We start from the raw sequence: 23,025 nt of genomic DNA, 5'->3' as shown, positions 1-23,025 counted from the left end.
AGTAAAGGCGTGTACCACCATGCCTGGCCCAGAAATACAATTTTTAATATTGGTTCCTGTACTTTTGACAATTTTTTGTTTTTTGGATGTGTGCCTCTCAAACTTACAAAATCACCAGATTTAGCATCTAGAGATCCATATTTGCTGGGGTCCTGTCCACAGCTTCAGTTGTAATATTCTGGTAATAGTGGTAATGTTCTCTTTCATCAGAACTTTTATAGTGTAGCCACTTTGGTATATTAATGTCTCATTTAATGCAATGATAATCACAAATATAACAAATATCAATAATATGCACATATCATGCCTTGAATTTACTAATGTAGCAGAACAATGCAATGTATATGAGAAATTTGGAGGATAATTTTTTAAAATAAAGAGTATGATTAACTTTGCATGTCACATTTTGAGATGTATGCATGTAAATTATTTTTTCAAATGGCCAAACTTTGCATGGACATTTGATGGGTCCAGTGGGAACCATGCTGGTCCCATGGTGCACTGAGAGTTCTCGTTTTTTTTTTTGTAGCTTTTTAAAAAACGATTTATTTATTTATTTATTTATGTACCGAGAGTTCTGAATGGTGCATGATAGACCACCCTGGCTTTTACTTCAGGTAACTGATGAAGAGAGAAATTTTTCAAGGAGAGTTTAACAAAAAATGTCTTTTGGAGATAAACCTAATGAATGAATTTTTTCTTCAGAGAAGTTGAAGGAAGACCTCATTCTGTGTGGCTTTCAGCGCTCTTGACTTGGCTTCCTACCCCCCAATATAAAAATATAATTAAATGGTAATGCTTACTCTTTCAGTGTTAGTGTTGGCCACTTCTTTATGCTCTGTAAGAATTAACTTTGGTGCATACGTCACACATTGCACAGTAAGATTTAATGTAGCTTCATATCAAGTCAGTAAAAATGATCCATTGTAGGATTTCACCAATTCCCTCCAAATAAATATCTCGAAGTGTAAAGATTTTAAGGAATAGATTTCTAATGTAGTTCCTAAGCCAAGATGCCTAAAATGTTACAGGAATTTTTCTTAAAGTAAGTTTTAAGAACATATTGACAAAAAAACAGTTGCTGACACATGGGAATACTTGTTCTCATCTTTCCTCCCCAGTCTTCTGAATTCTTCCTAGGTCTAGAAAAAAAAATTAAATTTAAGCTAACCTTAATTATACCCATCATTTTTTCCCTTTTCTTCCTTCCTTCCTTCCTTCCTCCTCCCTCCCTCCCTCCCTCCCTCCCTCCCTCCCTCCCTCCCTCCCTCCCTCCCTCCCTCCCTTCCTTCTTTCTTTCTTTCTTTTTCTTTTTTTTTTTTTTTTCCGAGGTCAGGTTTCACACTAGCCCAGGCTGTCCTAGAACTCACTATATAGTTTCAGAGTGGCCTTGAATTCATGGAGATCCTCCTTCCTCTGCCTCCATTCTGGGATTAAAGTTGTGTGCCACCATGCCTGATTTAAGAATATCCATCATTTTAAAGAGCCACCAACTATTATAAAAAGTCATCTCTGATGGGATGTATGTCCCCTTCTCCAAGGTTTTTATTTATTTTTTTTTTTTCATTTGGTTTTTTGAGGTAGGCTCTCACTCTAGTCCAGGCCGACCTGGGATTCATGCTGCAGTATCAGATGGCCTCGAACTCACGGCAATCCTCCTACCTCTGCCTCCAAGTGCTGGGATTAAAGTCGTGCGCCACCATGCCCGGCTCAAGCTGTTTTTTTTTTTGTGTGTGTGTGTGGTAGTGGGTATATATATGTGTATATTTATGTGTGTGTATGTGTGTGGTGTGCACTGTGTGTGTACACATGTGTAAATGTGGTAGGCAGAGGTTGATTTTAGGTGTCTTCCTGGGTTGCTCAGGGCCTCTCACTTGAGCCCAGAATTTGCTGATTCAACAAGGCCAGCTAGGTACTTTGCCCCCGGGGATCCTCAGCTCGTCCTAGGGAATCTCTTCTTTTGCTTCCTGGTTTCTGGGATTACAGGAGGCCACCAAGTCCTCCCTGCATTTAAGTGGGTACTGGGAAATTGAACTCTGGCAGTCATTGAGTCATTTCAGCCCTCCAAAGCTCTTAACATCTTTTCTCCACTCATTGTACTGTAGTTGTTTGTGTATCACTGGAAGTTAACCATGCTTCATAGAAATGAAACTTATTTGAGGTGAACTACCACATGTTTTTTCACCTTTGGATTTCCATGCCTACCATAACATCTATCACAGAGTAAGGACTCAACAAATACATATTAAATAAGTAAGCTAGTTGAACTTTAAAAATTTTGGCATGATGACCATACATTAAAATTTATGGCTCTTAACTGTTTAATATGGTAGGTTTTGGTTGAACACACATGTGATCACTATCCGTGGTGGTTTGATTCAGGTGTCTCCCATAAACTTAAGTGTTCTGACTGCTAGGTTCCCAGCTGATAGATATTTGGGAATTAATGCCTCCAGGAGGGAATATATTGTTGGGGATGGGCTTATGGGTGTTATAGCCAGTTTTCCCTTGCCAGTGTTTGGCACACTCCCCTGTTGCTACTGTCCACATTATGTTGGCCAGGGGGTGTTGTCCACCCTCTGCTTATGCCATCGTTTTCCCTGCCATCATGTGTTGTGCCAAGACCCCTGACCAGGACCCAAGACCCCCGGTCACCCAGGAGTCACCTAGAGGACCGCCACAGAAGCCGAGACACTCTAATGTAAAAGCAACAGGTTTCTTTTAATGTCAAGCTTAAGCAGGGACTCAATCCACACAGACCGACGCAGCGGGAGTGGGAGAGAGCCCCGACCTTTCTAAAAGTAGGGGTTTATAAAGGAAAAGAGTGGGAAGGGGGAAAAGGGGTTACATCACATCTTTTAAAATGATTGGTTCCAAGAAGGCACGCGCGGGAACATTTCTAGTTGCTCATCTCTGGTCAGCAGACTGCTTGCAGATCCTATCTTTTGCAAGGGGCCGGAGGCCTCCAGAGCTAAGTATTTCTGGAATGTCCTGTTGAGCAAGCGAGCATGAGTTACAGAAACAAAGGTGAGCACTTTAATCAGTTAGTTCCTTATCTGAGCCGAGCCAGGGATCCTCCTTTGTTCACAATGGTTTGTCCTACAATGGCAGTGTCATTGTTTAATTAGTTACGTGTTATTTCTTTTTGGTCTCTCACATGGAGCTTCCTCTTGAGCTTGTAAGCCAAAATCAACCTCTTTTTCCCACAAGCTGTTCTTGGTTGGGTGAATTTTACCAGCAATGCAAACTGGACTGCAACAGTAAAGTGGTACCAAGGAGTGGGATTGCTGCTAGACACCTGACTGTGTGGCTTTGGCCTTTTGCAGCTGATTTTCAAGAGGAATGTGGGAGGATTTGAAACCTTGGCCTAAGAGATGCCTTGTAATGCTATAAGTACAGCTTGATGGACTATTCTGGTCAGAGTTGCAAGACCTGAATGCAGTAAGAACTATGGACTGTGAAGTTTGGCTTATGAGGGTGAGAAAGAGCTTTGCTTGTACTGGGCTAGCAGTTTGTGTGGTAAGCTTGCTGTTAGGCCTGGGTCCTAAGAAGTTGTGCAGGGTTGCTTCACGTGGAAAGGAACTGGTGTGAGCAGAGGGATATGGCACAGAAAAAAGAAAAATCTTTGGGTGAATTGCTGCCCGTTCATCTGCAATTGAGAGATTACAACCTTTAGGTTTGGGTGAGCTGACCTGCACTGGGGCAATATGAAGAATGTAGACTCTTTTGGAGGGGCCCGAGTGCTTAAGAAGTGTCCTGTTCTTCAAAGTCTGTTTTATTCCCCCCTGGATTAACAAATTGGCACCCTTCCTAGTATTGTGGAGTATAAGAAATTCAGGAAAGAGAGGGTCATTGAGTTTGCAACATGGTCTTTTGTTTTGGAAATGGCCATGGGCAATGTGAAGTAGGTTTGCTGGATGCCTGCATGGAGACCCAATGGGGCCATGAGGATGAACTGTGGGTGCAGTACAGACCCAGTGGAGATGCTGGGACCACAGATGGCTGCTAAGGAAAGCTGCCTGAGACTACATAGTGAATTCCAGGTCAGCCTGGGCTAGAGTGAGACCCTACCAATGAAAACAACAGCAACAACAACAACAACAAAAACTACAGTGTTTGAGGGAGACATTGCATCAAAAATTTCAAGGTTGAAAAACACTGTCCACTATAGCAAAGAGATAAGAAAGGAAAGGCCTTGAAATTATGTCACAGCTAGGAACTAATAATATTTCAGCAAAACTTTTCAGGCTGGATATGGCCACACACATCTTTAATCTGAGCACTTAGGAAGCAGAGGTAGGAGGATTGTTAGGAGGATCGTTGTGAGGTCAGTCTGGGACTACAGAATGAGTTCCACATCAACCTGGGCTAGAGTAAAACCCTACCTTGAAACCCACACCCCCCCCCCCCACACAAAAAAGCGCTTCAGTAGTATAGAAGAAACATAAGCCAGACGGCAGCAGACAGCAGAGGGAAACAGCATAAATGAGAAGGTCAAAAGTGATGTAAAGACTGGTGGAAAGAAATATCCACATGAACTTGTTGAGATCGGTGTTCGACACTGAGCAGCAACTTTCAGACCAAAGACGACTGACCAGAAAATGTTTTCTAGAAAAGCAAATAAATTTTGGAGAAAAAGGTTTAATAAATAATTGTTAAATCACATTTTAAATACAGCTTCATTCATGACCTTACAGTGGCTGATGCTATCAATGCAAGACCTGCATAATAGGAGGAAAAAAGTAATTACATCAAAATAGAAGACAGACTAGTTGGAAAGAAGAAAGGATTCAGTGTAAGGGGTTTTGTGAGGGGAAAAGAGGGTATGGTGAGAGGAGATTATGGTCATGGTATGTTGTATATATTTGTGGAATTTGTCAGTAAAAAGTTAAAAAATAAATACGGCTTTCTTCACATGTTGGTTTGGAAATAGAACTAAAATAATATAATTAGTAGTTGATCATATTATATATGAGTGTTGGCAGATACATGCCTGTGAATTTTTTTTTTAAGTCTGTGATTTTTTTTTTCCTGCAAAATTAAGAGATAAATGACCAAAAGCTTGATCAAGAAGTAGGACTAAGATATACCAACGCAATCCACATACACAAGAAATAAAAATGTTCTTAAATAATTTAAAATGAGGGAGGTGGGAAATAAAGATGATAATGTTACACATGTAACATGAAAGCAGAAAGGGAAATTAACTTGGGGAAGAAAGGGAATCATTTGGGTGAAGGGAGGACTGCGGGGGAGGGGAATGAATGAGAACCAATTATAATGACATGTCTGTCCAGATGCCATTATGAAACTCATTATTTTTTATATTTATATTTTAAATATTATATTTATATTATATTTTAAAATTTAAAATGACACTGAGATATGCTTTTTCACAAGAGTGGCAAAAGTTGTGGTGGGAGGGCCACTCATAAGATATGGATGCAAATTGGTGTAACCATTTTAGTTAAGGCTTTGTATTAGTTACTTTCTTGTTTGTTGTGAACAAATACCAGGCCAGAAGTAACTTAAAGAAGGAAAGCTTATTTTGGCTTACATTTTGTCATAGTGGGGAAACAGCAGTTTATCATTTGTCAGGTAGAAAGCAAAGGGCAAACAGGATATGGGGCTGTCCCCTGTGATCCACTTCCTTCAACAAGGTTCCACAACTTTCCTAAACAGCACCACTAGCTGGGGATCAGGTGTTCAAATACATGAGCCTGTATGGGACATTTCTCATTCAAACTATAATATCCTTTATAATGCAAACACCATAGTCTAGGTAGCTTAACAAAATTTTTCACAGTTCTAGATGCTTAGACGTATAAGAACGTAGCAGATGTAGTTCCCCATGTTGACTGTATTTCTCAGTTGCAAATGGACACTCCTTAATGTGTGCTCACTCAGCCGAGAGGGAGGAAGCAAGCTGTGTATGCAATGGCACCACTCCCCACTCCCACTATGAGGTTTCCACCCTCATGGACTCAGTGCTTTCAAAAGGCCACATTTATACCTATCAGCACACAGGAGACTAGAGTTTCAACATGGGAATCTGGGGAGAACAAAACCATCCAGTTCATAAGTTGTTTAGGGAGATTGTATCTGCTGCTTTTCCTAGCTTGCTTCAAGACCTGCAGTGTCTTAGAGTACTTTCTCTTAGTTCTCTCCAGAACTTTAAGGCTTTGAATGGCAGCCAACTTGAATAGGTCAGAAGACTTCTCTCAAGTCTATGTCCTTACTTTCTGTTTTCAGCAGTTGAAAGCATGGAATATTAAACTCATTAGTATAATTATTGATGCAGCTAATTTTGATCTCATTTAATACAATTATTGATTTGGTTGGTTTTAGTTTCTCATTTAATTAAAATTTTTAAAATTTACTTATTTATTTGAGAGAGAGAAAGAGGCAGATCAAGAGAGAGAGAGAGAGAGAGAGAGAGAGAGAATGTGTGAGAATGAGCGAGAGCCCTTAGCTACTGCAAATGAACTCCAGATGCATGTGCCACTTAGTGCATCTGGCTTTATGTGAGTATCGGGGAATCAAACCTAGCTGAGTATGGTGGTGTATGCCTTTAATTTCAGCACTTGGGAGGCAGAGGTAGGAGGAGTATCGTGAGTTCAAAGCCACCCTGAGACCACAGAGTAAATTCCAGGTCACCCTGGGCTAGAGTTTCCTGGCTAGGGGGTGAGGGTGGTGGTGGGATGGACAAAACAAAACAAAACTGAAACCTTTGGCTTTACTGGCAAGCATTGTAACTGCCAAGCCATCTCTTCATCCCTGGTATTACTTTCTGACTTCAAGTTGTCCATATCTTTATTTTTATACCCAGTGTCATGTCTTTAAATCCTATAGTATTTGTACACTTGAGGTAGAATATTGACCATTTCTATTCTTATTTGGAAACACTACAGCCTAGTTTATTGCCCCAGAGTATCACTAAGCAGAAGTCTTTCCAGTGTCCCTTCAGTCATTGTGATGTGGAACTGTTGAGAGGGAAACCATGTGGTCATGTAGTTACTCCTTTTGTTTTTCTGATAGGGGATTTTGTTATGTCCTAGCTAGCCAGGCTTAATGAGGTTCCCTGTGCTTCTTAGTTGTCTGCAGTAGTTGTGTTTTCATTTGCCTTTTAGCAAAGTGTCTTTATATTTTAGTCTGTGGTGGTTATCTTATTTTTCAGACTTAATTTAAAAATGTTTGGAAAAAAATGATTTTTTTCTCTAGATTGCTAATTACTTGTATTTATTTCTTCTGTGACATAAATTGCACTGTAGCCAAAAATGAGTTTAATGTTATATTGGCACTAACTCAAGCTCTTTTAGTATTGTGAATATAGTGCTTTCTTTAAAGTGCAGATTAGTGCTTATAAGTAATGTTTCTATTTAAAAATTATCATATGCAACAAAATGTGTTTTGTCATAAACTTTGTGATAATTTTTTTCTTTGTTTTTCATTTTTTTATACTAATTATTTTTGAAGTATGGTTTTCCAATGTAATAACTTCAATTTCTATTAAAAATAAGAAGCTAAAAGTTATTTCAGGTATGCAAAAAGCAGTTTGAAAATAAGGGCCAGTCTTTGAGTTGGAGAAACATAAATGGTAGATGTAGTCTTCTAGGAACTGGTTCCAGCATTTAAAAAAATATTTTCATTAATTATTACAAACAAGGGTACAGGAAAAATTTCAAGTTGTCAGGAAGTACTAAAACTTTCTTAGCTGGTGTAGCAGACAGCTTCAGGTTCACTGAGATGAGCTTCCAGACCAGGAACAGTTATAGAGGAAGGGATATTTATTGAAGCTCACAGTTCCAGGGGAAGTTCCATAATGGCAGAAGAAGCTGGCCTGCCTTCACAGGTCCAAGCAGAGACAAAGAGAAGCACAAGCGTAAAAGTCAAAAGCCAAAAGCACACTTCAGGAACTCCTGCTAGGCACACTTTGCATATCTTTAGATTGATACCTGAAATCCACCACCACACCTTAAGATCCACCCAGTGACACTGCCTCCAGCCAGGTGGCTGCAGATGCAAACTATAAACAATAAAAAACTGAATATATTGGGGGCCATCTAGTCAAACCACCACAGCTGGCTAAATGCTAAATTCTGTTACTTTATTTTTGCAATTAAAAGTTAATATTTTCAAATGTAATAAAGAACTAATTGATTTAATAGTTTATTAGAGAACAAGGCCAATTTTTCTCAGTATTTTCTAAGAAATGGTGATTTAGGTATAAGTAGCCACAGATAACTATGGTTTCTTGTTCTTATACAAGGAATTTTGCATTTCTTCATGTTGCTTTTTTTTTTTTTAAAAAATCTGGCAGAAATACAGTAGTGGTTTAAAATTTTCTTCCAGTTTCCTTCTTCCTCTTGCCCACTGTGATGTATTTCCTGTTTCATTCCATGGTAGTATGACGAGGGATAGTCTGCTGTTGAGTCAGTATGGAGCTCTGCATTGTTCCCAAGGCAGGTTCAGAAAGTGTTTACCCCTTCCTTTGGACACTTTTACCAAATCTGCCATTTCTCTCTGATGCCATTCTGTTGCCCTCTAACTGAGTAACTTTGGGTAGGTTGATTAACCTGAATTTTCTTAAATATAAAAAAAAGTAAGGATTTTCTTTATAGAGTTACTACGATGGTTAACTGCAAAAATAATTATCAAATGCTTAGAGTGATACCTGTCACTTAAAGGTATAGTAAATGTTTTCTATTATGTGGTTGTCATAATTATAATTATCATCCTTTCCATCCTGAAAGTGACCATTTCTCCTATTCTGACAGTTACCATCATATTCAGTCTACAAATGCTTCTAATTTCACTTTGCACTTATATTGATGCTGGTGCCTCCACCTCCAATTTCTGGTTTACTTACAGTTTCTATACTAATTTGCCTAGAATATAAATTATTTATTTACTTACTTATTAGGGAGGGAAGGAAGGGGAGAGAGAAAAAAGAGAGGGAGGGAGAAAAGCAGGGAAGAGGGGGAAGAAAATGGATGCACCAGAGCCTACAGCTGCTGCAAATGAACTCCAGATGCATACGCCACTTTGTGCACCTGGCTTTATGTGGGTAATGAGGAATTGAACCTGGGCCATCCGGCTTTACAAGCAAGTGGCTTTTACCACCAAGCCATCTCTCCAGCCTTAAAATAGAACTTTTAATCAATTCAAGAATATTTCTACATTTTCCATGGGTTAAACTTTTCTTTGATATTGAAAGAACTCATTTTGTCTACTCAAAATGGTAGGTTTTTTTCCCACTAAATGTTTGTTGACCAGGTTGAATCAATGCCTTTTTTTTTTTTTTTTTTTTGAGGCAGGGTCTCACTGTAGTCCAGGCTGACCTGGAATTCACTATGAACTGTCAGGGTGGCCTTGAACTCATGGAGCTCCTCCTACCTCTGCCTCAGGAATGCTGGGATTAAAGGTGTGCACCGTCATGCCTGACAGAATCAATGCCTTTTGATAGTACTTATAAAATTAAAATATTGTAAAATTTCATTCAGTATATTGGTAGTTGGTGGTATTGATCTATTTACTATTCTATTTTATATTTATTTATTTATGAGAGAGACAGATGGGTATGCCAAGGCCATCATCCACTGCAAGTGAACTCCAGATGCATGTGCCATCGTGTGCATCAGGCTTATGTGGGACCTGGGGAGTTGAACCTGGTTCCTTAAGCTTTGCAGGCAAGCACCTTAACTGCTAAGCCATTTCTTCAGCCCTTTTTTGTTTTAATTTAATGACTTCTTCCTATAATAAATAATCACTGATTTTGGGCTGGAGGGATGGCTTATCAGTTAAGGCACTTACCTGTAAAGCAAAAGAACCCAGATTTGATTCCGCAGGACCTGTTACCCAGATGCACAAGGTGGCGCATACATTTGAAGTTCCTTTGCTGAGGCTAAAAGCCCCAGTGTGCCCATTTTCTCTCTCTGCCTCTTCCTCTTTCTCTGTATCTGTTTAAAAATTGCTGATTTTGAAAGAATTGCTTTAAAAATATATACAAGTAGGATATGTGTAGTGTTAAAAATATCATACAGGAGGATTTACACTGATAAGCCATACGTCCTTTCCTGTTCTTCTAATCTCTTGCGTTAAACTCTTAAATATTTCTAGTGTTTACCTCCCTTTTTCATAATTATATTCTTAGTATCAGTCAACTTATTACTAGGACAAAATATTCAACATGAAGCAGTTAGCAGTATAAGAAGGAAAGGGCTTATTTTTGGCTAACTCTTCTGAGGGGAAAGCTTAGAAGAAGGAGGACACTAGCCTCACATTGTCACACCAGCAGAGAGGAAGTTCTGTTTCTTATCTACCATTGTAACAGATTACATTATTTTATCACTCATTATTTGCTTTAATTAATTGTTTTCAGAATCAAGGGAGATGGCATGAAACTTCTGTCGTACAGCTGCAATTAAATATTCCATATCTTCCTTACTGGTTGGCATTAGAGTCACAATTAAGGCATTTTTGTTATTAACGCTGTAAATTTTCTTTGTAGGAAATCATGTATATAAATTCTGATTTTATTTTTTAATATAATTTCTTTTATATTTCTAACTGCCTTTTTTCTTTTGCATTGCTTTCTTTACTATAGACATTAGTTCTTCTAAAGGTAGCTGTTTCTAATTGGCAGCTTATGATATCTGGGAACATTTGGTTATTGGTAGAGACATTTTTTGGTTATATAATTTAGAGTGAGGACTGTCATCTCTTGAGTACTTAGTGTCCATAAATGCCACTAAATATCTTACTATGCATAAGCTTTCTATAACAAAGAATTGTCTAACCCAAAATATCAATACTTAATAAAAGGAGAGAATAGCAGAAGAGGACATGAGAAAGTAATGGTGAGTAAAATTGTCAAAATCCATGATTTAGCCATGTGGTAGTGCTTGCCTTCAATCCTAGCACTTGGGAGGCAGAGAGGGTCCACCATAAGTTCAAGGCCACTCAGAGACTACATAGTGACTTCCAGGTCAGTCTGGGCTAGAGTGAGACCTTACCTCAAAAATCAAACACCACCACCACCAAAAACAATAAAAATGGAGGCAGCAGGGAATGGAGGGGTGGATGTTGAGGGCCAGGGTTTGGCCAGCCTGTGGCTCCTGGAGGTCTCATCTGGCCTAGTGGTATGCCACAGCAGAGGCTGTGGTAACTCTAGGCCTCACTGGTGACGCCCACAGAGCTGGTCTTGGTGACTGTGCAGTGCTTGCCCACGCTCAGTGCCACCTCCCCATAAGCCAGTAACAGTGAGCTGGAGGCAGTAGCCATGAAGATGGAAAGTCAACCCTCAGCTTAAGCGAGGGCTTTTTCATGGAGAAAAGAGCAGCCCTCTTCTTGCAGCAGGAAAACATCCCTCAGGGCCAGCAGAGTCTTCAGCAGCCCCATTAGCATGCAGGTGACTTGTCCCAACATCTCCAAGTGATGTTCAGTCTCTTGTGTTGTGAGGACCCAATCAAGTTGGCCTGCAGAGCATCAGGACTGGACCGAGTTCACTATGTGTTGGTGGTGGTGTGGTATACAGCAGTGGGCGCCATGACACTGGGAGTTGACTTCTTCAGTAAGGAAAATAAAAGCTGCACCATTGGGATGGTTCTCCAACCATGGAATGACACCAAAATCCACCTTGATGGAGATGGCGCATTCAGTGTGAGCACAGCAGAAAGGATGGTCATACTTAAACACGTGTCTGTCCATGCCATGAGGTCTATCCTGTGGTGATTCACAAGGCCTGGGAAGTGGCATGCGGGCACAACTACTTTGGGAAGGGGTGGCACTCATCTGGGCCACCTAACCAGGAAAGCTGCATCAGCTCTGAGTAGAGCTACATCAATGTGTGGAATGCCATGCAAGACCTAGAGTGCAAGCTGCCTAACTCCCCAGCACTGTTTTTTGACAAGCCAGCGGAGGGGAAGGAGAAAGGATGGAGTGTCTCATCAAAGTTATACTCCAAAGTATCATGATGAGCTAGGCTCTAGAAACGTGGCCTCCAAAAGAAATCCTTAATTGGAGAAACAAATCTGTAATGAATTGGAGAGACAAATGAACTGTAAATTGAAAGAACTTGAGGAGTTCATAAATAATGAAATGCTCCTCATCTTGGGACAAATGGATAGATAAGCCATCCCTTATCTTCCATCCTCTTTATCTTGTCTCTGAATGGAATGCATCCAATCTGGAAGAACTGCAGGGCTCAGGGGTTGACTACATTTTAAATGTCACCAGAGAATTTTTTTTTTTTTTTCTGTCTGGTTTGTGTACCATAACATGAGGATAGACATTCTTGCCCACTGGGATGGAGCATACAATTGTATAAACAAAGCAAAGAACAATTCCAAGTACCTGGTCTGAAGTAAAATGGGTGTCAGATGGTCTGCATCTAAGGTCATAGCTTATGCCAAGAAGGAGTACTGCTGGCCCCTGGAAAAAGCCTGTAACTATGTGAAGCAGAAGCACAGCAATGCAGGCTTTATGAAGCGGCTGAATATGAAGGCACTGTGGATGCAAGCAAGCTGTGGCACCAGCAGACAGATATCTCCAGCAGCCTAGGGATGACACTGCAGAGCCCAGCACCTTCTTGCCAAAGACCCTCTGTGTTAGTCCTCTGGATACCTGGGCTACCCTGCTTGGGTGATGCCACCCAGTTTAGGATTCCAGGAAGCCAGGCCCCAGGATGATCTTCACTCCCCTGTTGTTTCTGAAGACTTTCAGACCTCCTCCTCAACACCTCATGATGACTTGGATAGTCCTGTCTGCTTGGAGGACCTTGAGACTGCCCTGTTGGAGGAAGGAACTTAGCCAGCAGAAGCGCACACACTGGCCCTGAGTCCCCAGGCTGTGTGAGAAGGACAACAAGAAGAAACTAGAGTTTGGGAGTCCCAAAGCCCAGAGTGGCTCCTTGCTCCATGATTGAGAGGGAAGAGGGCTCCAGAGAAGGGAGGTGGAGGCAGGCCTCCACCAGGCTTGATAGAAACTTGACTGTCCCAGAAAACCTAAATGACCGCAAGAAGAGCTGCCCACATGACTTTGAGCACAATGCAGTGTTTGGGATCCTTAATAAAGCGAAGTCTTCCTGCAAGTCCTGTGCTGACTGCATGTACCCTAGGGCTGGCAGGGCTTCACCAAGCAGTGTGAGGACCCCAGAACTCCTGCTCTCTGCACCCCGCCAGCTTTCCTGTCCGGCATGTCTTCCCCCATGGCCCATGAAAGTAGCAGGTTCCGAGCTCTAGAAAGGCAGTGTCTAGCCCAACCAACACCCCATCATTCCTACCACAAGTAGGCTTGAGGAAGCCAGATGTCAGAAGCTCTGGGTCTGGGTCTAGGACAGGCCACTAGTGAGCCATCTAGAATCTTCCAGAGGAACCTGTAAAGTCCTGCCAAAGTACCTCCTGTTGAAGAAGTCTTACTGTGATAAGAAAACTCCCAGCATGGACATGGTGAAGGAGTACTTGTCACCCAAGAGAGATCTGAAGGAATCAGAGAAACCCACAACCAACAGCTACCTGATGCAACATCAGAAGTCCTTTATCCAACTCCAGAAGGCAGGCCTGGTCCACAGGCATACCAAAGAGTTGGAGAGGCTGAAGTGCCTACCCACTGATACAGCATCTGCCTGAACAGGCAGGGCCACCTACAGGCTGGAGACCAGTAAGGAGAGCTAGGAACCCACACTCTTAAGTGGGGAGTGAGGACAAACCAGAGGCCACCTCTGCCTGTAGAAGGAGCCTTGTTGAAGAGCCCCACTCCCATCTCCTCCTGCCTGGATCACACTAGTAACTTCTCAAAAATGGCCTTTTTGAAGATCATCTGCTATACCTGCACCTTCTCTTTTCCTGAGCTCCAACTTGATTCCACAGCAGTGGTAGCATCCACAGTGTCCTTGGGAACCCTGGGGCTGGTGACGCAACAGACACAGGAGATTGAGACTGTTCTGCCTGGCAGGTCTCACAGTCTCGTCCCCATTGAAGCACCCTCATTGTCTTGCCAAGCTTTGAAGTCTCAACTTCTCAAGAAGACCTGTCCAGTGAGGCTGATACATCCACCATTGCTGACTCCCAAGATGCCAAGTGGAGTGATTATTTCTTCTTGCACGACCCCCGGGCTCCCTTGAAGAACCCCACCACAGTCCCCAAATTATTAGGAAAATCTGCTCCTGGACACTTGAAAAGCCCATCCTGCATGAACAGAAGCTGTCCCTCCTTTTGTTGTAGTGGACCTGATACTTTCCTATTGTCCTTCCTGCAATCTCATTGTGGACTCTGATATACCTTTTCCCCACTCCTGTCACAGGGAGGGGGAGAAACAAAATTGGCCTTGAGCACAAGAAGAGGGTATGTATGATACAAATGTGTGTCCCCAGAGATCTGGAGGCTGTCAGCTAGGAGACATAGAACTGATCCCAAGTCCAGTTTTTGAAAAGAATCATGTTCACATCTGCATCCAACATATTCCATTTGCAACATGCAGAAGAAGAGCTGTGGTCACAGACCATGTTCCTTGCTTGTTCCAGACCTCACAGGAAAACTGTTGATGAAAACATAATTTCTACCTCTGTTCTTTGTTTTTTAAATTAGTTATGTACACAGTCTGTGTACAGTCACATTGGTACCATTGTTAGCCTCCTCCCTGTCCTCCCCCCTTCCTCCTCATTGGGGAATATGCATTGTGCATTGTGGGGTTAGCCATCATTGATGGGTAAGAGGCAATGTCTCTTTGCATAATGACCCAATGTGTGGCTGTAACAATCTTTCCGCCCCCTCTTACGCAAATTTCCCCGAGCCATGTTGGGTACGTTTTAGGTCTACTTCAATGGTGAGGTCTTGGGAGCCTTGGTGTCTCTGGATATCTGGTTTGGTAGAAGTTGAATGTTCTCTGTGTGTGTCTCCTTCACCCTTGTGCTGGATAACAGGTTCACCAAGAAAGCAGCACTCTTGCTCATTTCCCCAATTACTCTTGCTTTCAGCTTGGGCCCTGTTGAGGTGTGATGGGTTGATTCTCTTTTCAGGATCTGCATCCATCTGAAAAAGAGAAGCAAATTCTCCAGTGGGGAGTGAAGTCAGCACCAGATAAATGGGATAACCATTGTTATTTTAGAGAGAAGTTAATAGGTGTAGGCCCTCTTGTAGCCCATGGTTGGTGGAAGCTTGATAATGGAGAGCATGCTCATTTTTTGATATGGTTCTGACTTGTTTCCCAGTTCAGCTATGGGTTCTGTTCCACTGAGCGGATCAGTTACCCAAATCAAGAGAGTTAGCACCCACCATGGCTGTGTGCCACTGTTGCACTTCTGTGAGCACCAGGTCAGGTTGTTTGCTGCTGGGTAGCTTAGACCATGAGTTACTTGGACAGATGTTGGTCATTTTCCCCCAGTTGCTCATATAGCACTTTCTAGCACTAGACAAGCTAACTGTCTGGGGACTGAATTCTCTTCCAGATTCCAGCCAGGTCACTCCATGTTCCATATCAACAGCATATGGTGTCTTCAGCAGTAGGGTCTTTCCACTAACCTTTGGTGGCTCATTAAGTACTATGACAGAAATCTGTCTTCTTTTGGGAAACCTTCCAGCTCTCTGATCAACAGCTCATTGTGGACATTAGGCACATGCTGGCACTGGGAGTTACAGGCCAGTGCCAAGGAAAAGAAGGAAGAAAAAGAGAAGAGGGAAGAAGGGAGGGAGGGAAAAAAAAAAAGAGGGAGGAAAAGAGGAAGAGAGACAGACAGGAGAAGATTAGGATTAGTCTTCATTATGCCCTTTCCAAGGCCTTGTGATTTAGGTATTCTCTCTGAGGGTCTGATGAAGGTTCAACCATTAGTCTGTCTTTTAGGATATAGAATTTTATGGTACCATTGCCATTTGGGTCCAGTTCTGTGTTCCCCACCCCCCCTTACCTTGCCCTCCCACCTCACCATTCCTATTGTCCAGTCCTCGATATGCTTATTAGGTATGTCAGCATCTCAGGCAGATTCAGGTTAGGAGCCACAGATGAGTGAGACCATGCGACGATTATCTTTCTGTTTGCGTAAGTTTGATGAGAAGATTTGTACCAGGTTTGACCATTTTTCTTTGAATTTCATTGTGTTATTTTTCCTTACTGCTGTGTAGAATTCTATTGTACAGGATACACCACATCTTGGTTACCCATTTGTCTAATGATGGACATCTGGATTGATTCCAGCTCTTAGCTATTATGAATTGAGCAGTTATAAAAAACATGGTTGAGCAAATCTCTCTGAACTGAGGCATGGAACTTTTAGGATAAATGCCCAGTAAGGGAATAATTGGGTCTGTTGGTAACTCTATAGTGAACCATTTTAGGAGTCTCCATATTGCTTTTCATAATGATTGTACCATCGAATATTCCTACCAACAGTGGATGAGGGTGTTGGTGGTTATGTCTGTTTTGTTGTCTAGTAGGTTTTGTTTTATGAATTGTGATGCACCTGTGTTTGGTGCATAAAGATTGATGATTGTGATATCCTCTTGTTGGATTGTTCTCTCAATAAGTAGGAAGTGAGCTTCTTTTTCTTTTTTGATTATGTATAGTTTGAAGTCTGTTTTATCTGGTATTAGTATAGCTATGCCTGTTTGTTTTTTATTTCTGTTTGCTTGGCATATCATTTTCCACCCTTTCATCCTGCGGAGGTGTCTGTTTTTAGTGGTGAGGTGAGGTTTCTTGAAGAGAACATATTGAGGGGTTTGATTTTCTGATCCACCCTGTTAGCTTATGTCTCTTGTGTTTCTTATGTCTCTTGGTGGGTGAATTAAGGCCATTAATATTTAGGTAATGACTGTGAGGGTTTGATTTAATCCCTGCAATATTGTGGTGATTTATGTGGCTAGGTGTTTTCTTGGACTTTGTAGTTTTTTGTGCCTTCTCTGAGTTTGGTTCTTTTGATCTTGATTATTTCATTCTTCTGTGTGGAGAATTTCCTGACTTTGTATTCATATAATTGTAAAGCTGATTTGTGTGTGTGTGTGTGTGTGTGTGTGTGTGTGTGGAAAGTTTTTCTTTCTTATGAGAGATACTTTTGCTGGATAGAGTAGTTTGGGTTGGAAGCCATAGGTTCTTAGACTTTGCAGTGTTCCATTCCAGGCCCTTCTGGCTTTCAGAATTGAGAATTCTGATTGGGTTACCTTTATATGTGTTGTGTTGTTTATCCCTAGCTGCTTTTAGGACTTTTTCTTTGGTATGGATATTTAGAGTTGGAATGACAATATGCTCAGAAGAAGGAGCCCATGAGGCTTTGGTAGGTGCCTGGGGACCTGATGTAGGAGCTTGTTGTTCCTTCAGTCAGGGCATGGGACTGCGGGGTCAGGTGGCCTGAGGGGACACGGGGTTGGGGAGAATGGGACAAAGCAGATGGTGTTGCAGCTGGGCTGCCCAGGAGAGAAGGATGAGAATGCATGGTGGTTCTGTGATGCTGAAGGGTGAAGGGATGGGATGGCTGGTCCTTTGAGACCTTGTAGCATGGGGTGGATGGGACTGCTTGCTTCTGGGACAGGGCAGGGCAGGGAAGGGATATGGGACTGCTGTGGGTCAGGTGACACATGCGGGAGTCGTAGAGGTCCCCTGTGGTGGGAGAGACGGGTGGGGGTGTGTGAACCCTACCCTGCTGGCCTGAGTCTGCGCATTCAGGGGCAGTGTAATGTGAAGATCCCTGCTGGCGGCTGGGGCAGTGCTAGCCTGTTGACCTGGGTCTGAATAGAGTGGTGGGGGATGGCAGTGAGTGGGAAGGTGTTAGCATGTGGAGGTCCCCTGGGGAAATGCTTGCCTTCTGGCCTGGGTCAGAGCACTGGGGTGAGGTGCAGCAGTGAGTGGGATGTTGCTCCTGGGTGGAGGTCCCCTGCGGGAACACTAGCCTGCTGGCCTGTTTCTGCACATGGGTGTTGGGGGATGGCATGGTTCTCCGAAGCCCTGCAGTGGTGGGAACACCTGGTAGCCTGCTTGCCTGGATTGGCACATGGGGGGTTGGGAGCTGTAGTGCATGGGAAAGTGTTTGAGGTCCCCTGGGGAATGCTAGCCTGAGTCTGCACACTGGGGTGGGGCAGCAGTGGGTGGGATGGCGTTTGTACCTGCTGGCCTGCTGGATTGGGTACGTGCAAGGGGATGGGGGTCAGTGGCAAGTGGGGTGGCATCCTTGAGCCTGGAGGCGCAGGTGGAGCTATGCTGGCTTGCCCTGGTCTGGGCACTGGGGCAGGGGTTGGCGGTGAGTGGAATGGCGTTCACGCATGTGGAAGTGTGATGGAGCTACACTGATGTGCCTGGGACCGCACACAGGGGTACGGGGCAATGGCAAGTGGGATGGTGTTCATGGGTGTGGAAGCTTGAGTAGAGCTACGCTCACTTGCCTGTGTCCCCTTGCCTGCAGTTAGTTCAGGAGGAACCTGTAGCTGGGACTATGGCTAAGAAGGCTGCTTGAGGGGGTTAGGGGACTGCTGGTCTATCTGAGAGTGTGGGAATCAGCTGATTCCCTTTTTAGCTCCTCCACGCCCTCCCAGTGGACGTCTGTTAAGAGTCTATTCCTCCTTAGAAGACATAATGAACCCTCAATGTCTTGCCTTTCCTTCCGTGGGAGGTGTGGTGTGGTTAGGCAGAAGCCATCTTGATCGGAAGTTGTTCTCTACCTCTGTTCTTGTTGTGCTTTTTTATTTAAAAAATATGGTGACAACCATTGCTCATTCCAGGGAATAAAAAAAAAAAAAGAAAAGCCAGACGTGGTGATGCACGCCTTTAATCCCACCATTAGGGAGGCAGAGGTAGGAGGATCGCTGTGAGTTCGAGGCCACCCTGAGATGACCTGGTGAATTTCAGGTCAGCCTGAGCTAAAGCGAAACCCTACCTTGAAAATACAATACAAAACAAAACAAAAAGAAGAAGGAGAAGGAGAATTCCATGATTTATTTGAACAAAAATGTCATGTGCAGGAAATATAAATAAATAAATAAATAAATAAATAAATAAATAAATAAATATAAAAATAAAATTAAAAACAAAAACAAAAAAATGTCAGTAGGGCACGATTAAAGGAAAAAATCAATTGTGTAAAAGTTCTCTTTCTTTTTAATTTTCTTTAGAAGCTAGGTGTTTTATTACTGAAGCTGCTATTGTCAACACATTAGCAATCTTAAGGAAGATGGCCCAACTGCTTTACATTAAAATAATGGAGAGGATGCCTGTGGAAAGACTATGATATAAATGCAAACTCTTTTGGGAAAGAGTTGACTGGAGAAGGAGCCTTTAATCCTCAAACTTGGGAGGCTGAGGTAGGAGGATTGCTGTGAGTTAAGAGGCCACCTTTGAGACTGCATAGTGAATGCCAGGTCTGCCTGGGGTACAGTGAAACCCTACCTCAAAAACCCCAAAATCAGTAAATTTCTTTAGGATATTTCCCTTTGTGCTTTAGTTCTGCTGTACATGTCTTTTGGAATTTCAATTTATTAGTCTTTTGGATTGGATCCAATTTCTTTTCCCATTCTCTTAGTTTATTTCATTTCCTTGCTAGATAATATCCTCATGTAATTTAATTTCCTTTGAATGAGGGGATAAAAGTAAATGCTTTAGCCAGTTCATATCTGGAACTATGGTCCTTTATTCTTATTTTTTAATGATATTTTAGGTGGCTATGGAAACATGAGAGAAAGTAAATTTCTTTCACACTCTTGAGGGATCAGTTTTTGAAGGTCTGATGTCAGCTTCAGTTTTATTCTAATTTAGTAGTGTTTCTGCTTGTAGAACCTTCTGTAATCCACAGATACTTGCATGGGTATTCCTTTCCTGTTTATTTTATTGGGTATTTAAATTTCTTGCTGGGTTCTTTAAATACTATTAATCTCTTAAAGATTTTGAAAATCTCTTGTATTATTTGCTAATTTCCTTTATGTACTCTTTTTATCTTTTTAGAACTTTTACTAGGTGAATGTAGGACTATTTGGATTATTCATATAAGTTATTCTGTTACTTGTCATGGAGTCATGTTCCATGTGATGACATTTTGGTCAATATTGTATGTATGGTGGTTGTCTCATAGAAGTACAGTGGAGCTGAAGGACATTCACTTGTGGCATCATAGCTGTAGTTTGAATAGTTGGCTCCCAATATATTCACTGTTTTATTACTTTGTAGTTTGGATATGCAGCCACCTGGCTAGAGGAGGTAGGTCTTTGGTTCCAGCCCTGAGGTGTGGTGGTAGATTTGAGATTTCATTCTAAAGATACACAAAGTATCTGAGTTCCTGAAGTGTGTTGTGTGGCTTTTTGCTTCTTTCTTCTTGGACCTGTGAAAACAGGGCCAGCTTCTTCTACCATTATGGAACTTGCCCTGAATCTGTAAGCTTCAATAAATATCCCTTCCTCCATAACTGTGCCTGGTTTGTAAGTTCATCTCTTCAAACCTGAAGCTGTCTGCAACAGAAATTGGTACCAGGTGTGGGGTGAGATGAACTTGACTGTGTGGATTTTGGTGTTTTGGAACTTTTCTTTTGGTGGAACTGTCATGGACTTGGTATTTATAACTGAAGATGCCTTCTGGAGTGGTTAGCCAAGTATTATGGACTATTCTGATGAGAGTTGGAGAATGCTAAATTAAGAGAGGCTTGAACTTAGAGGCTTGTCTTATGAGGTTTCTAAGGGGAAGGAAAGACTGCAGAGGACTTTTTTGGAACTGGCCTACTGGCATAAGGGCTGGCTGTATTCTGCTGCCCAGGCCCAGAGTGTTTGATCAAGGTTAAATTTGTTATGGACTGATGTGCTTGGCTAAAGATACTGGACTGAGAGATTTAAAATTTTAAGTTGTAAAACCTCTAGAAAGTTAAAATTATAGGCACTGAGACTGGTTTTAGCTTACTGAAGCTGCTAGTCAACACATTAGCAACCTTAAGGAAGATGGCCCAACTGCTTTACATTAAAATAATGGAGAGGATGCCTGTGGAAAGACTATGATAGAAATGCAAACTCTTTTGGGAAAGAGTTGACTGGAGAAGGAACCTACTTTTCAAGGTTATGATTTATATCATCCCTGAATTAAGAATATGGCTATGTCCTATACACCTGGTATTAGTTTTGGAAGCATGAAAAATGCAAGGAATGGGGCAAGAAGTGCATACACAGTTCCAGGAGCCACTGCTGAGATGTGGAATGAGGCAGAGCACTCATGACCCTAATAGGCTGGAGAGCCATTGGAAGATGGACCATTGTTTCCATGGAGATCCTAAGACGTTTTGGATATACCAGGACTGTACAAGGGCTACCACAAGGCTAGTAGCTAGGGATGGAAATTATCCCTGGTTACTCTGCCCAGCTGGATGGGCGGAAATGGTAAATCCAGAGACTGCCAGTCACTGGACTTGAACTACAGAAGTTTGATGATTGCTTGATGATTGAGTTTGCATTGTTCTAGTCTGTCCTTGCTTTGCCTTATACCAGTTGAAAATGTTTACTCTGTGCCTTTATATGGTGAAAATATATAACTTGTTTGGTTTTACAGGACTTATAGCTAAGAGACAATCAAATCTCAGAGGACCCTTGGGACTTTGGAACTATCTTAAGTTGGTAGAGACTGTAGTGACCTTTGAAATTAGACTGAATATAGTTTACAATGTGTGATGGTTTTGAATCTATTGGTGGCAAGGGGCAGAATGTGGTAGTTTGAATAGATGGCCCCCAATATATAAAGTGTTTATCTAATTTTTGTTTTATTTAGTTTGTAGTTTGGATCTGTAGCCACCTGGCTGGAGGAGGTGGATCTTTGGGTCCAGCCTTGAGGTGTGGTGGTGGGTTTGAGATCCCAATCTAAAGATACAAAGTGCCTGAGTTCCTTCTGAAGTTCCTGAAGTGGACTGTGTGGCTTTTGGCTTGTGGCTTCTCTCTCTATTTGGACCTGTGAAAACAGGGCCAGCTTCTTCGGCTATTATGGAACTTCCCTGTATCTGTAAGCTTCAATGAATATCCCTTGCTCCATAACTGTGCCTGGTCTGGAAGTTCATCTCAGTGAACCTTTAAGTTATTCTATTACTTGTGGTAGGGTCATGTTCCATGTGTTAACATTTTGGTCAGTATTGCATATATGGTGGTTGTCTCATAAAAGTACAGTAGAGCTGAAGGACATTTACTTGTGACATCATAACCATGTAAATGTCATAGTACAATGCATTACATGCATGTTTGTGGCATTGCTGATATGAACCAGCCTACTTCATTTCTAGCCTAGACAAGTATAATAAATGTGATTAAACTGGTGAGAACAGATACTATACTTGATGTTAGCCAAAAGGCCGAGAAGTGATAATACCATGTGATTATAAATAAAACATAAGATTTGATAATAAAAAATGATCATGTCACTGGTATATTTATTTACTATTTTCTCATTATTTTCCAATATTTCTCATTGTATTTTCAACATCACAAATATAGTTCTATTTATTAAAATAATTACTGTAAAACATCAAGCTAAGTTAAGTAGATGGCATTCTCATAGACTCACGTTTTATATGCATCATTTTTTTCTTGTGTTTCATTTTTGTGGTTTTATTCATTATGGTCCCAGAAGTTTTGTTTTTTTTTTAAATTTTTTTGTTCCTTTTCTTTATTTGAGAGCGACAGACAGAGAAAGAGGCAGAGAGAGAGAGAGAGAGAGAGAGAGAGAGAGAGAGAGAGAGAGAGAGAGAGAATGGGCACGCCAGGGCCTCCAGCCACTGCAAACTAACTGTGCGCCCCCTTATGCATCTACCCAGACTGGGTGCGGCAGAATCCAGACTCACATGTGTCCCTGTGGCCAGATATGAGAGAGGCAGAGCAGAGCCAAAAACAACAACCACAACAAAAAACCTGAGTGAAGCAGGGTAGAGTTAGTGACAGGAAGATGACAGGAGCCTTTATAGGCAAGGGGAAGACCCAGTTGATTGGTAAGTTTGTAGGTCAGATCCCAGAGCCAGACCACTGTCTGCCCAGGTAACATGCTAGACTGTGGGCAAAAGGGGGCGCTGTAGATCAGTCTCGATCAGTCATAAGTTTT

At 42.0% G+C, this 23,025-nt stretch overlaps 1 protein-coding gene and 2 pseudogenes across 4 annotated transcripts in view; 2 read left to right on the top strand and 1 right to left on the bottom strand.

Moving 5' to 3' along the window:
• The window catches only part of LOC101608356, a 28,476-nt pseudogene extending 14,202 nt beyond the window's left edge, over nucleotides 1-14,274 (top strand).
• Tdrd3 (tudor domain containing 3) overlaps nucleotides 1-23,025 on the top strand; it is a 206,771-nt gene that overhangs the window by 15,212 nt on the left and 168,534 nt on the right. The gene's annotated exons all lie outside the window — the stretch shown is intronic.
• On the bottom strand, nucleotides 22,090-22,294 carry LOC123459588 (annotated as a pseudogene).

The sequence above is a fragment of the Jaculus jaculus genome, chromosome 3 (assembly GCF_020740685.1).
Source record: "Jaculus jaculus isolate mJacJac1 chromosome 3, mJacJac1.mat.Y.cur, whole genome shotgun sequence".
Classification (NCBI taxonomy): domain Eukaryota; kingdom Metazoa; phylum Chordata; class Mammalia; order Rodentia; family Dipodidae; genus Jaculus; species Jaculus jaculus.
The sequence above is the reverse complement of the archived record's forward strand: the minus strand, read 5'-3'. Positions and strand labels throughout refer to the sequence as shown.